Source organism: Pelodiscus sinensis, chromosome 17 (genome assembly GCF_049634645.1).
Source record: "Pelodiscus sinensis isolate JC-2024 chromosome 17, ASM4963464v1, whole genome shotgun sequence".
In the NCBI taxonomy this organism is placed as follows: domain Eukaryota; kingdom Metazoa; phylum Chordata; order Testudines; family Trionychidae; genus Pelodiscus; species Pelodiscus sinensis.
This window is the reverse complement of record NC_134727.1, coordinates 2,932,437-2,946,000: the sequence shown is the minus strand read 5'-3', so window position 1 is coordinate 2,946,000 and position 13,564 is coordinate 2,932,437. Positions and strand designations below refer to the sequence as shown.

The window sequence follows — 13,564 nt, the reverse complement described above, 5'->3', positions numbered from 1 at the left end:
GGGGGGCACGAAAGGCTCCCCTGCCCCAGGGGCTGTGGCCAGGGCGGGCAGCCCGGCCCCCGGAGGGGGGAGGAGGGGGGCTAACAAAGGCCCCAAGGGGCAGCTCCCAGCCCCGGCCAGCGCGCCGCACGCCGGGCAAAGTTTCGCTCCTCCGTCGGGGGTTGTTTGTATTTGGTTTAAAGGGGCAGGAGCTGAAAGTTGCTCTGCAAGGTGGGGGTGGGGGAGGCACGAGGAGGGAGCCAAAAAGGGGGAGCGCAGCAGAAAGCGAGGGGGATCCCCGGGGGCAGAAAGCGAGGGGCCGGGGCAGAAAGGGGGGAGGGGGCAGAAAGCGGGGCGGGGGTCCGGGAGCAGAAAGGGGGAACCCCGGGAGCAGAAAGGGGGTCCGGGAGCAGAAAGGGGGGGCGGAGGTCCGGGGGCAGAAAGGGGGAACCCCGGGAGCAGAAAGGGGGTCCGGGAGCAGAAAGGGGGGGCGGAGGTCCGGGGGCAGAAAGGGGGAACCCCGGGAGCAGAATGGGGGGGCGGGGGTCCGGGAGCAGAAAGGGGGGCGGGGGTCCGGGGGCAGAAAGGGGGAACCCCGGGAGCAGAATGGGGGGGCGGGGGCCGGGAGCAGAAAGGGGGCGGGGGGCCGGGGGCAGAAAGGGGGGCGGAGGTCCGGGGGCAGAAAGGGGGGCGGGGGTCCGGGGGCAGAAAGGAGGGCGGGGGCAGAAAGGGGGAACCCCGGGAGCAGAAAGGGGGGCGGGGGCAGAAAGGGGGGCGGGGGTCCAGGAGCAGAAAGGGAGCGGGGGGCCGGGGGCAGAAAGGGGTGTCGGGGGTCCGGGAGCAGAAAGGGGGGCGGGGGTCCGGGGGCAGAAAGGAGGGCGGGGGCAGAAAGGGGGAACCCCGGGAGCAGAAAGGGGGGCGGGGGCAGAAAGGGGGGCGGGGGTCCGGGGGCAGAAAGGAGGGCGGGGGCAGAAAGGGGGAACCCCGGGAGCAGAAAGGGGGCGGGGGTCCGGGGGCAGAAAGGAGGGCGGGGGAGAAAGGGGGAACCCCGGGAGCAGAAAGGGGGGCGGGGGCAGAAAGGGGGGCGGGGGTCCGGGGGCAGAAAGGAGGGCGGGGGCAGAAAGGGGGAACCCCGGGAGCAGAAAGGGGTCCGGGGGCAGAAAGGGGGGCGGGGGCAGAAAGCGGGGCGGGGGTCCGGGGGCAGAAAGGAGGGCGGGGGCAGAAAGGGGGAACCCCGGGAGCAGAAAGGGGGGCGGGGGCAGAAAGCGGGGCGGGGGTCCGGGAGCGGAAAGCGGGGCGGGGGTCCAGGAGCGGAAAGCGGGGGCCCCGAGGTGCAGCCGCCGCCACGAGGGAATCCGCTCCCGGAGCGATGGCACGAAGTCCTCCTCGGGAGGCGGCTGGTCTCGTCCCGCCCGGCTCGGGGAGGTGCCCGGGGCTGCGCGCCGGGGGGGCGGGGAGATGGCAGCGGGCAGGCGGCGCGGTCCGGTCCGGGTTTTGCCGGCAGCCCGCGGGCAGCGGCGGCAGCAGCCCTATGCAATGTGCTTGGGCTGGCTCTGTACTTCCCGAGCGCGCAGGGATGTAGAGGTGGGTTTGCGGGGAAGGAGACGCTGCTCCGAGGAGAGGCCCCCCCGCGCCTGCTTGGGGTTTTTTTTTTTGCAATTTCCCATTGGGAGCCCCCCTCCCTCATGCCGGCGACCCTTTGATCTGGGCGCAGCAGCCCCCGCCCCTGATCTGCCCCCCACCCCGCAGCAGGGAGGGAGACCAGCCCCCCCCCCCCCCGGCTTTGCAAAGAGACAATTTTTTGGCAGGTGTGAATTTTTTTTGCATGCTCTGGATTTGGCTCTTTAATCCGGCCGGCGACAGCTCGCGCGCACACACACACACACACACCCGCACTGCCCGGAGTGGCGGTGGCTGCAGCTCCCAGCCCTCCTCCTTCCTCCCCCGGCCGCGGCGGCTGCGGCGGCTCTCGCTCCGGATCGCGCTTCCTCCGGTAGGTGCCCGGGCGCGGGGAGGCCTCCGGGCTCGCGGACCAGGCAGCTGCCTCCGCGGGCGGCGGCGGAGTTGGGGGAAAAGTCTCGGGAAAAAAGTTTGCCTGGGAATGTCCCCGCGTTCAGGTGCGGGTCGGGGGGGGGGGGCGGATCCGACCCTTGGCCCCCGCAGCCGGGCTAGTCTCAGATCGCTGGGTCTGGACAAAAAGCGGGGTCGGGGGGGGCGAGGGGACCCGACCCGGGAGTTCGCCCCAGCCCGGCTGCCTGCGGGAGAGGCAGAGACATCCGGGGGGGGGGGGGTTATGCACCCCCTGCACTTTCCTTTCCCACTGCCCCCGGGGACCAATCGCCTCCCCCGCCCCGATTCCCCCAGGCTGGGGTGTCTGGGCGGCCCCCCGCGTGGGGCTCCCGCAGCGCTCGGAGTCCTGCAAGTCCCCGGTCGCGGCTGCTTCCTTGGGGGGCGGGGTGCAACGTGCAAAGTTTTGTTTGCAACATGGCAATTGCCCCCCCTCCCCCCGCCCTGCCCCGGCCCCTCCCCCCGGAGTGAAATTCACAGGAGGTGGAACCGGGGGAGGGGGGCAAATGTCAGCTCGCGGCGCGGGGCGGCCCCTGCAGCCCAGGACGCTGCATGATCGACCGGGCGCCCGCCCCCTCCCCGCCCGCGGGCCGGGCTGTTTCCCGGGTTACACTGGTGCCTGGGAGCCGCGGGCTGCTCGCCCTGACCCTGCTGCGTGTGCGAGCCGCGGAGCCGAGCGGCGCCCGCTAGCGCCGCCGCAGCTGCGGGGCGGCCAGCGAGTCCTCCCCCGGCCTGCAGGCAGCAAACCCACCGCCTCCCTCGCCTGCTTGCCATGCAGAGCCCGGCGCTGCTGGGCAGGGGGCGCAGGGCCAGGCCAGGCCAGGCCGGGGGGGGAGGGGAGTGTGTGTGTGTGTGTGTAAAAGTGTGTAAATAGCAGCAGGATTTGGGTCAGCCCCGCAGCCTGGGCTGCCCCTCTGATCTGCGGGGTGGCTGTTCTCCCTCTCTGTGGGGCTCAGAGGGCAAGTCAGGGCTGGGATCCTTGGTTCGGAGTTTTCCACTTTTTAAAATATTATTATTACTAAAGCAACAAGAGAGCTGCCTTAGTTTCATTGATTTTTAGAAAGCAGATTTCTGCGTCCGCCCACATAGCCCGAATCCGCCTGTTGGGCCGTGGCCCAGGTTAGTTTTGTTCCCCAAACTGCAGCCTGCGCCGGGGTGCCGGCTGTCACGGAGCCAGGTGTGACAAGTCACTGAAGTTTCGTCATATTTTTTCCCACTTTGCCTGGGAGTGGTCAATCTGCGATTCCCGCTCCCCCGGCGCTGGGTGTGTGGGCACGGAACGCACACGCGGAATAAAAGATTTAATGGAAGCAGAGGATTTCTATGTACAATGTGTCATTTACCTAATACCCATCCCCGGCACGCTGGTCGGGGTGAAGCTGCAGTGCCTTTGGCAAATGATTGACTGTACTGTGGATTATTATACAAAACTCAGGTCAGAATTAGCTCAACTCATTTAGGCCCAACCTGTGTCCTCCAATAGCCACTTCCTTTCCCATTGCTCCCGGCTGATGGGTTTGGGTCCTTTAATTCTTTGCTCAAAGGGGTGATTAAAAAGGAAGCGCTGTTTATTCTGGGTCCTAAACATAAACAAAGCTGTACACACATACAGTGATAACAGATCACATGTGTGCAGGGTGCCATGTGACCCTGGTCCGGCAGTCTTTGCTCCCAGGAGTAGACTGCTTGGAGCGGATGGGATGTCTGGCGTGAGGGAAGCACTACTCGATGGAGTAAAGTGGTAGGATACCTGGGGAACTCTGGGGTTTTCCAAAAGAACTCCCCTCCCCCCGTGTAAGCCCCTGGATTCGAAGGCAGGGCACCTTTCTGATCACTGTGCGGCTTGACCGATACATTGCATGCAAGGCTTAGGGGCTGCCTCTTGCAGCACTGAACTCTGTGGAAGTTGTATTTTTGGTACCTGTGTGAGGACAGGTTGGTGGTCCTTTCACAGTTCCATCGCTTGTTTTTTCCAGGCGGCTTGGCCCCTTTGTTCTGTCAAGGGGACACTCCCCCACTCACTCGCCGTCGCCCCTTTTTTGAAAAAAGTTCTTAAATCGCAGGAGGAAACACAAAATGTCCGGCCCCCAGTGCAGCGGTGGCTGCAAAGCTCCCCAGGAGGTTCCATGCTTCTCTGCAGACCGCCCTCTGTGAGTGCAGCTAAGGTAGCTCCCCTTACAGAGAGGGGTTCGGGGTTCCTCGCCCTGATGTCTGTGCCCACGTGTGGGGTTTATTAGGAAGGCACCCAGTGCACCCGCCGGTGACAGTCTTGCTCCGTCTCTCCAAGCAACCGCTGTGAGTAATGGTGTGGGGTCCAACGTAAACCCATCAAAGCCAGCAAATTCAGAGCGCAGACGGCAACTTCATTGTTAACCCCGCCCCCGTTTATCCCCTGGGTGTGCTGGAGGATTCCCCAACCGCTGGGTGGTCTTCTGTGCAGCACCTAGGCATGGGGCAGGCGGGGGCTGCCAGCGTCCCAGCCTGAATATTCTCGCTTTCCCCCTTTTGTTTATTTGCGTGAGGTTTTTCCAAATGCTCCGACTGTTAAACAGCTTCGCTTTACTGTGCGCTTTGAAAGAGCCCGAGCCATTGAAACCGAAGGCCAAATAGCAAGGATGTTGCCGTTCAGAGGTGTTGATTAAAAGAAAAGCAGAGCTGGGCTTTCCCTTTGGCGTGTAAAGTCCCCTTTCGTTAGACACAGAAAACCGTGTGCCTCTCTCCTTCCCCTTTTTTTCATTCCTTCCCAAAAAACTCATGCATGGCTCCGGTGTCACCTCGGGGGGGAAAAACAACCCGCAGGCCGGACACTTAACCGTGACGAGAACCTTCCGTGCAACCTCAAAAGCAAATCTGTACTGAGCACGCAAGGCGTTAAGTGTCCTCCTCCAAGGTTTCTGCCTGCATTGGCGAGGCAGAGAGGGGTGGGTTTCGCTCCCTTTGCTGCCAAGTGACCATTTAGTACCGGATTTTAGTAATCGCCCCATGCAATTCGGAGCGGTTGGTAACAATTCCTGTGTTCTTCTGCCATGAGAACGGGCTTGCGTTGTCACTTAAACCCAAGTAGGTGTCTCTGTGTGCGGGGGTGCGGAGCTGGGCGTTTTATTGGCCGGTTAGACCCCGGGCTCTGACCTCCAGAGGTTTTGTGGGGGTTAACCCATCAGCGTGTGATAATAAAAGTAAACGAACAAAAGAACCGCCGATGGCTTTCTGCTGGGAAGGGCTGGCGTGGCTCCGTGCGTTTGAAGTTCTAGTTGATGTTCTTCATCTGCACATTAAAGCTGACAAAGTAGCTTAGGAGGAAACGACAGTTTAAAGCGCCGGACAGATGAAATCAACGTGGTGAATGTTCGGAATGATTTGAAAGTTTGCCTGGTTCCATGAATGAGACTGTTTGAATGAACTTGCCTAGGAGTTGTGTTTACCGGTGGCAAATGCAAAGTGCACGTTGCAAAATGCAATTGCTTATCCTGGATGCGAGCGAGCGAGAGAATTAAAGGAGCTGTTGTATGTGTCTGCGTTGGGCTACGCAAGGGCATTTGCAGCAGGCAGAGGTGGAGAGAAGGCCTAGGTGGCGCAGACAGTGTGTGCATGTGTCAGTGTGTCGTAGGAGCGAGGGCTTTGTACAACGTACAGCTTTTTGAATGAATGCACGCACACGTCATTCACAAGGTACCATCGCTTTGGCAGGAAAATAGATAGATCGCTTGCGGCATTGAGCAATGTTCCCTCTCATCTTTTTTATCCAAGGTTGTGGTTTATCATCCATGTGTGGAATAATTTTGTTGCATGCACCAAAGCATTGTAAATGTGCACCACCAGTAGAAACAAAAGGCCTAGCTGTGGGCGCTCCGCTACTCAGCTGGGTGTCATTGGACTCTCTCCTGAGTGGCCACACCAGCACTCGGCTTACAGGGAACCCTGGCATTGAGCCACCTTGTTACTGACATGGGCTTACTGGCAGAGATGTGAGTAGCAACCGGGCCCGGCGTCATCACCAGCAGATGCCACCCTGTTGACTTTGGTGCAGTCGTGCCAGCTGACGCGAGGACGGAGTTTGGCCCGCGTTGCCTGTGCAATAGCATGGGCTGTGTTATACTCCAGCAGCGGGGGATGTGCTGGCGGCCGAGGACCGGTCCAGCCCAGCAGCCGAAAGTGCAAGTGTGAAGGTAGCTGGCTGAGGATGTGTTGGCAGGTGCCTCTTTCCAGAAACCTGCTTGTTCCTCCTTGACAAAGGATGCAGCCGAGTGAGTTCGGAGAGAGGGGGAGGCTACAGTGGGATGACCATGGCTGGGGCTTGTCCACCGCATCTCACGATGGGCTTAATATCGCCGAGGGGCCAGACATACTGTTCCCTAAGCAGGGTGAATGTCCCCTTTGGTGCCATGGTTCCCCTCCTTGTGCTCACATCTCCTCCCTTGGCTTCAGGGAAGCAACCTGCCTGCTCCCCCCAAAACTGGGGGTGCAGGAGGGGTAAACTCGGCCGCCAGGCATGGTCCAGAGGGCAGGCAGAGGTGTTTAGGGCATCTCCTGCCTTGTTCTCTGGGCCGTGTGTCCGGAGAGATGGGGGCATGCGGCTGGCTGTCGTTGCCCGTCGCAGTGTGGTTTTCTGGTGGTTTCGCGTCGGAGCGCCGCCTGTAGCACTCTGGGCCGGACCCACAGCTGGCGTCAGTCGGCTTCGTCCCCCCGAGCAGGACGGGAGATAACCCTGGGTCCCGTTCACATGGAAAAGGTTGATAACCCAGCGCAAAGTGGATTAGAAATGAGAGTTGGCGCGTTTTGGGGGGGTGGGTGATTCATTGGCTCTGGGGGGCCCATCAGCTCTAACGTGCGGGTTCCACGCTGGCCCTGGTGCAGCAGCGACTGGGAGCCGTGGGGTGACTCGAGTTGCCCACGTTCTCAGCTGAATTCTAGTGAAGCAGGTGCCTGCCCTAGAGAGAGACGCTAGTGCAAGGGGGCATGGGGGACGTGTCATTTTATCACAATCCACCCGAGAGATCACCGGCTGGATCCTCGTCGCAGTGACGCCCGGGTCATGCCGTTGCCCGGGCCGCTGCAGATTTACATCGCCGTCGATATTCTGCGTCTTTCCCACGCGCTTTCCCCAGGAGGCTGAGTTTGGGGTGGGGGAAGAAGCTGGGGGTTGAGTGTGAGAAATGACCCGGCTGGTCTAAACTGCAGAACGGGACTGTACAGCGATGGGCCGGTTTACACCAGCAGGCAATTTGGTCCCCAGCACCTTAGGTGCCATGGAAGACCGTCCCGGGAGGGGGGGTGTTAATTTGGTGCCATGGCTGCACTTGCGCCCCCCACCCCCATGACTGAGCTAGACACGGGGGTCTGCAGAAAGTGGGGCGGGGAGGGAAGGGAGGAGGAGGAGAGGGAGGGAGGCCTGGTCTCTGCTCCCAGTTTACTGGTCTGACATCGCTGGGTCTGCTTTACAGTGGAGAGCAGGGTGGGGCCCGTTGTGCCTGGAAGGGCCCACCTGGAGCACCAAAGCCCGCAAGGAGTAAGCCCCTGTGAGCGGCGGAGTCGCCTAGGGCCTGATTCGGCTCTCGCGCCGTGGTGCAGTGCAGTGTGGCACGGCACAGAACGGCATGGGCATTCATGGCGCGGTGCGGTGTGGCACGGCGTGGAATGGGCATTTGTGGCGCGATGTGACACGGTACGGCGTGGCATGGGCATCCGTGGCGCGGTGTGACATGGTACGGCGTGGCATGGGCATCTGTGGCGCGGTGTGACACGGTACGGCATGGGCATTTGTGACCCGGCGCAGTGTGGCATGGCATGGTACGGCATGGGCATTCGTGGCCTGGCACAATGTGGCACGGCACGGTATGGCATGGGCATTCGTGGCCTGGCACAATGTGGCACGGCACGGTATGGCATGGGCATTCGTGGCCTGGCACAATGTGGCATGGCATGGTACGGCATGGGCATTCGTGGCTTGGCACAATGTGGCACGGCACGGTATGGCATGGGCATTCGTGGCCTGGCACAATGTGGCATGGCATGGTACGGCATGGGCATTCGTGGCTTGGCGCAGTGTGGCACGGCACGGTATGGCATGGGCATTCGTGGCCTGGCGCAGTGTGGCATGGTACGGTATGGCATGGGCATTTGTGGCCTGGCGCAGTGTGGCACGGCACGGTATGGCATGGTCATTCGTGGCCTGGCGCAGTGTGGCACGGCACGGTATGGCATGGGCATTCGTGGCCTGGCACAGTGTGGCACAGCATGGCACAGTACGGCATGGGCATTCGTGGCCTGGCGCAGTGTGGCATGGCACGGTATGGCATGGGCATTCGTGGCCTGGCACAGTGTGGCACAGCATGGCACAGTACGGCATGGGCATTCGTGGCCTGGCGCAGTGTGGCACGGCATGGTATGGCATGGGCATTTGTGGCCTGGCGCAGTGTGGCACGGCACGGTACAGCATGGGCATTCGTGGCATGGCACAGCAAGCCAAGCGTGGCATGTGCTTTTTTGGCATAATTCGGCGCGGCACGGGCAGCGCAGTGCGGCGCGGTGCAGGGCGATCGGTGGCTGTGCCCGCCATTCCCTGCTTGGCAGCGGTCTGCCAGCTTGAAGCCATTCTTGGGGGCGTCAAAAGGCTGGAATCCAGGCTGCATCCTGCTGGCTAGGGTACCCTCTGCCAGCTGGGCTTCCCGCGGGCCTGGGCTGTTTGCCTTGGGGGGGAGCAGATGGTGCAGGTGTGACTGAATCTGCAGGGAAGGGTGCGGCGTGACTGTGTCCCTGTCTGCTGCCAGCTCCGGATCCCCCCCCCCCCCCGCTTTGCAGACCCGTTTACACCAACCCTGGATTCGGCCCTGCCCTGGCTTTGGGGCCAGATCCTCCCGGGATCGGTAAATCAGGGTGCCCAACGGGGAGCTGCCCCGGGCCTGGGGGCAGGACGGGGGCCGGCTCTGGGACCCCTAGGCCGGCTGGGCCAAGCCTGTAGGAGCCACAGCACTCTCGGGGGGAGGAGGCTGGTACCGAAACGCATCCAGCCCCCAAGATGTGTGTCCCGGGCTCAGCTCCTGCTCGCCCGCCCGGCAGCAGCCTGGCCCGGTCCCCCTCTGTCTGGGATGGAGCAGCAGGCATCTCCTCCGGAGCTCCGCTACCTTTGCTATTCAAATGAGCCCCTGCTTGGAAGACTCTGGATTTCCTGCCGGGGCGGCGGTGGGGCTTTCCACACTTTGTTTGGCTGCCACTCCATCACCCGCTTTGATGGCCACATTCAGGCTCACAATGGGGCGGCTGGAGCCAGCCCCCTCCCGCCCTGCCCCCCCTTCTGTCCCTCCCCGCGGATCCAGCGCTCCCCGCTTCCGGAGGCTGGTTTGGCTGGGGCAGCGCTGGCCGGCCCCCCCCCCCCAGGGATGGCCAGTTTGTTTTTGCACACCCGGGCGCAGGAGCGACCCCGATTAAGTGTATTAATAGTTAAACTTTCAGCTCATAGCTTAAACGCACCAGACCACGAAAAGCCTCCACCGTTTACTCATGCTCTGTTGCTCAACAAGAATATAGGGCTGCAGCCACCCCCTCCCCCGCCACAACGTCCGCTTCCAGGAGGGAGGGGGGCCGTGCGGGCGCTTTTCTCCCCCAGAAGGCTCCGGGTTTGGGGGCGATCTCGACTTTTCCGGTCGGGGCCCTCTGCAGCCCTGCGCGCCCTGGGCACCGGGCTGGGGACGGGTTCCTCACTCGGCCACTCCCCCTGCCTCCCGCTCGGGATCCTTCTCTTCCTGCTCGGAGGGGGCTGATCCCACCCAGCGACCGCCGGCCCCTCGCAAATGGACCAGAAGCCTCCCCTTTGGCGTGGGTTGGGCGGCTGTTGGTTTCGCCCGCGATGCCCAGGGACTTCACTGGGACGGCAGACGGAGAGTCCACCCTGCCAGGCTGCAGAGACCAGACAAAGGGCGGGGGGGGGGGGGGGGACAAGGTGAAACCTACAAGAGGAGGCTAATGGCCTCTGAGATCAGCTTTCGGTCCGGCGGGAGATGCGGGGAGGGCGGAGGGGCTCCGACGGGGGGGATGGCAGTGGGGGTGGGGTGAGGCTGCAGCGGGGGGCTGGCGGTTGGGGAAAAGCCCCTCCCTTTCCCGAGCCCCCAAAGCCCTTCTGCCGCCGGCGAGGGAGGAAACCGACGAGGGAGATCTGGGGTCCATCTCTGAGGTGACACGGGGCAGGCGCGAGGACGCAGCAGGGCCTGCGCTGGAGCTCGCTCACCGTGGCGTCCAGCGGGGGGGTGGCACCAGCGTATCTGTGTCGGCGACGCCCGCGGGGCTCTGAGCCGGCACCCCCTTCAGAGCCAGATGGGAGACCATCACCCTCCCTTCTGGCCTTCGCAAATGGGACTCCCTCCGGCCCCGCAGCCGAGTCGTGACGTGAGGGGGCAGCCTGGCGCTCCGGGATGGGGAGGCAGAGTTCATTCATTCCCAGGGGGTGGGGCAAAACTGTGGGGTCAGTCATCGGGGCGGGGAAGAGCCCAGAATCCACGGGGGTGGAGGGCCCAGAGGGTGTTCTGTGGGTGAGCTGGGAAGCGTGCGAACTGGCCTGCTGGTGGGAGGGCGGAGCGGTGGGCCTGGACACCAAGCCGCTGTGGGGTTGGGCGTCGGGTCGGCACCGCGTCCTCATCCCGGCGCTTCGGTGAATCCTCAGACGTGGACGCGGTGCGGAGGCTTTGAGCCCCCTTGCCCCGTGACTGACACCTCCCCTCTCATCCCCCGCGTGCCAGGCGCGCCCCGTTGGATACCCGGTGGGTGTCGGGCGGCGTGGTGTCCTCCCCTGGCTGGGGAAGCGGGCGGATGGCAGCCTGGCCTTGCTGGAAGAGGGGATTGGAAGGCGACGGCTTGCGGAAGCAGAGGGGTCCCTCGTGTTCCGTGGAAGGGGTTGGATCGGCCCGTGCGCCCGTGGGGGAGCTACCCAGCGAGGTCTGGGCCACCCCGCAGTCTGTGTCCAGCGCCAAGCCGAGGGCCCGAATCCAAGCACAGAGACGCCAGCTGCCGTCAGTCGCGTTCCCGTCCGAATCGGACTCGAGGCGTCAGAAAGAGACTCCCTCCGCCAGCACGGGCGTCCCAGTGAATCCCCTCCCGCCGGCGTCTTGTGGCCGGGAATCTCTCCTCTCCCCGGGACACGCACCGCGTCTGGTCTTCGCCGTTGGGCAGCGGCCTTTCTCACCCGGCTCCCCGGGCCCGTCGGTCTCCGTTTGCCGCCGGCAGCGTCCCGCTTTCTGGGGATTAATACGAAGGCTTTGGAAGGTCTGAAAAGTGACCCCGCCGGGGGTCCTGCCTCTGTCCCGCCGCGCTGGCCTTCCGAAGGCGATGCCCAGGCAATGCGACGTGCGGCATGGCTGCCTACAGGGGTCATCGCTGTTGGCAGGGATTGGGGATGAGAAGAGAAACGTGAGAAGATTTCATAGGGGAGCCATGAATCAACAAACATGGGGACCCCACCTATCAGGAATGTTCTAGACGGGGCTTGGTCCTGCCGTGAGGGCAGGGGACCGGGCTTGATTAGAACAGAAGAGCGGCCAGACGGGGTCAGAGCAAAGGTCCATCCAGCCCCGTGTCCTGTCTGCCCACAGTGGCCAGTGCCAGGTGCCCCGGAAGGAGGGCACACAACAGATAAGCATCACGTGATCCCTCCTCTGTCACCCATATCCAGACAAACAGTCACTAGGGACATCATTCCTGCCCAGCCTGGCTAACAGCCATCGATGGACCTAACCTCCATGAATCTATCTAGCTCTTTTTTGAACCCTGTTGAAGTTCTAGCCTTCCCCGCATCCTCTGGCGAGGAGTTCCACAGGTTGACTGTGCGCTGAGTGAAGAAAAACTTCCTTCATCCTGTAAGAATAGCTCATTCAACCACCTTTGTATGTTTTAAACCTGCTGCTCATGATGATCCCTTGAGGTCCCTTCCAGTTCTAGTGTTCTGTGAGTCTATGACGCCGCTCTTGCAGGCAGCTCTTAGGCTACGTCTGTGCTGCACCCTTCTTCATGTTGCCGTGCTTCATTTGCATAATTAACGAGAGGCCGTTTTTGTGGAAGAGGCTTTTGCACAAAGAGGAGCTGCGCAAAACCCCCTCTTGCGCAAGGGCCGTTCTTCCTGAGAAACTGAGGAAGGTGCAGTATCGACCTAGCCTTGGAGAGCCACGCTGGAAGTTGGGGTTACCCCTGCTGTAGCTGGATCCCATCGGAGCTCCGTGGGCGGCCACCGAGACCTGGTGTTCCCGTTGTCCACGTGCGGGGTTGCCAGATTCCGCCGGCTTCCAGCCGCGTCGTGTTCCCCCCACCGGCGTTAGTCAGGTGACTCGCACGCCAAGCCAGGGCGGGTGACGGGAGGGGCCTGCCGGCTGCACACGACAGGGACTGGGCGAGCGCGGCGACGGTGCGATCGGCTCCCCCGCCCGGGACAGCGTCTTGGCCGCGACAGTCTTGCGGCCCACGGAGACGGCGTCCACGCCCGCTCCCCAGCTCGGCGGCCCCTCACAAAGCTAGACGGTGAGCGCGGGGCTCTAGGGGCTGGCGTCATCCATTCCGCCTCTTCCTCGCTGGAGGAGGCTCTCCTGGGGTGTCTGAGAAGTCCCAGAAGCGGGAGATGGCGGAGCCTGGCCCGCGCGTCCCACTTGCCAAGAGGAAGCACTAGTTCCCCAGCCAGGGCCTGGGGCGGGTAGGAAGCATCCCCGGCACCTCACCGACGTGGCGTCGTCTGGGCCAGATCTATCCTGGGGGTTCGTTCTGCTCTCACCTCTGCCGGTTTCCCAGGCGTCACCTCCCTGACGCCAGCGCTGTGACCCCGATGTCCCGCGTCGTGAGAGCAGCCAGGCCTGACAGCCGTCTCCGGGCCCTCCCTGGTCGGGGGGAGGTTACAACTGGAGAACTCTCTTTGCAGCACTGAGGTGTCTCCGGCGGCCCCGGACGCAGTGCGGCTCCGAGGTTTCTCCGGCGGGACCGGACGCAGTGCGGCTCCGAGGTGTCTCCGGCGGGACCGGACGCAGTGCGGCGCCGAGGTGTCTCCGGCGGCCCCGGACGCAGTGCGGCTCCGAGGTGTCTCTGGCGGGCCCGGACGCAGTGCGGCTCCGAGGTGTCTCCGGCGGGCCCGGACGCAGTGCGGCTCCGAGGTGTCTCCGGCGGGCCCGGACGCAGTGCGGCTCCGAGGTGTCTCCGGCGGCCCCGGACGCAGTGCGGCTCCGAGGTGTCTCCGGCGGCCCCGGACGCAGTGCGGCTCCGAGGTGTCTCCGGCGGGCCCGGACGCAGTGCGGCTCCGAGGTGTCTCCGGCGGGCCCGGACGCAGTGCGGCTCCGAGGTGTCTCCGGCGGGCCCGGACGCAGTGCGGCGCCGAGGTGTCTCCGGCGGCCCCGGACGCAGTGCGGCGCCGAGGTGTCTCCGGCGGCCCCGGACGCAGTGCGGCTCCGAGGTGTCTCCGGCGGGCCCAGACGCAGTGCAGCGCCGAGGTGTCTCCGGCGGCCCCGGACGCAGTGCGGCTCCGAGGTGTCTCCGGCGGGCCCGGACGCAGTGCAGC

At 63.7% G+C, this 13,564-nt stretch overlaps 1 protein-coding gene across 5 annotated transcripts in view; it reads left to right on the top strand.

The window, feature by feature from the left end:
* Positions 1–13,564, top strand: part of CXXC5 (CXXC finger protein 5) — a 105,623-nt gene that overhangs the window by 11,350 nt on the left and 80,709 nt on the right. Inside the window, exon 1 of one of the 5 annotated variants that reach the window (XM_075900105.1) lies at positions 1,337–1,563. The exons of 2 other annotated variants lie outside the window; for them this stretch is intronic. The gene's annotated coding sequence lies outside the window, so the exon portion shown is untranslated. Of the gene's footprint in view, positions 1–1,336; positions 1,973–13,564 lie in introns of those variants that run through there. 2 more of the 5 variants (XM_075900104.1, XM_075900109.1) reach the window with 2 other exon arrangements.